This window comes from Sinocyclocheilus rhinocerous, unplaced genomic scaffold (assembly GCF_001515625.1).
Source record: "Sinocyclocheilus rhinocerous isolate Xijiao unplaced genomic scaffold, SAMN03320098_v1.1 scaffold2309, whole genome shotgun sequence".
Classification (NCBI taxonomy): Eukaryota; Metazoa; Chordata; class Actinopteri; order Cypriniformes; family Cyprinidae; genus Sinocyclocheilus; species Sinocyclocheilus rhinocerous.
The window spans coordinates 85,824-86,487 of record NW_015644615.1 but is presented as its reverse complement, the minus strand read 5'-3'; the positions used below and the strand labels follow the sequence as shown (position 1 = coordinate 86,487).

General features: G+C 40.7%; 1 protein-coding gene across 3 annotated transcripts in view; it reads right to left on the bottom strand.

Annotated features, from left to right (window-relative positions):
- The window catches only part of LOC107758387 (poly(A)-specific ribonuclease (deadenylation nuclease)), a 10,384-nt gene that overhangs the window by 6,411 nt on the left and 3,309 nt on the right, over positions 1 to 664 (bottom strand). The window lies entirely within an intron of this gene.

Sequence of the window (664 nt, the reverse complement as noted above, 5' to 3'; positions counted from 1 at the left end):
CTTAAAAACAAGATGCAAACAATCAGAATATTGTACCTGGTGGGGAGTGCACAATGTAAACATGAAACATATGCCATTACCTATATTGTACTGTGGTACAGTTCTGGAGGCCCTTCATAATGCAGAGGTCAACTGCCTGCTCTGCTAACAGTTAGAAATGGCACTACAGTAAGCAGTGTTTAATAAACAGCTGTTTTTCTAAATTCTGCGGAGGTGAAACTCAGTGCAGTCCTGTATCGTGATACGTATCGTGGCCTCTGTATCGTGATACGTATCGTATCGTGACTTTGCTGGTGATACACAGCCCTACTGAACAGTGTGTGTGAGAAACTACAGCACTGCCATGATCAATACAGCAAATACATCCAGAGAAACCTCGACCTGCTCATGAAACTCATTTCAACGACATTTCAAATCAGGAACAAACACAAACCCACAATCACAACTACGGGTGCTCCGATCAGGATCATCTACCTCAGGAAGCCTTTTTATCATGCAGAATTATTTAGTGATTATAAATTGTTATGTTTTAAGATTGTTACAGACATTCATTCAGGGCCTGGATTTCATTTTTGAAAATGGCGGGAACTCCCCTCTTAGGTGACTCTTGTGGGGGGGATTTTTTTTATTTGAGGGGTGGAGGACATTTTTTTTTACATTTTTA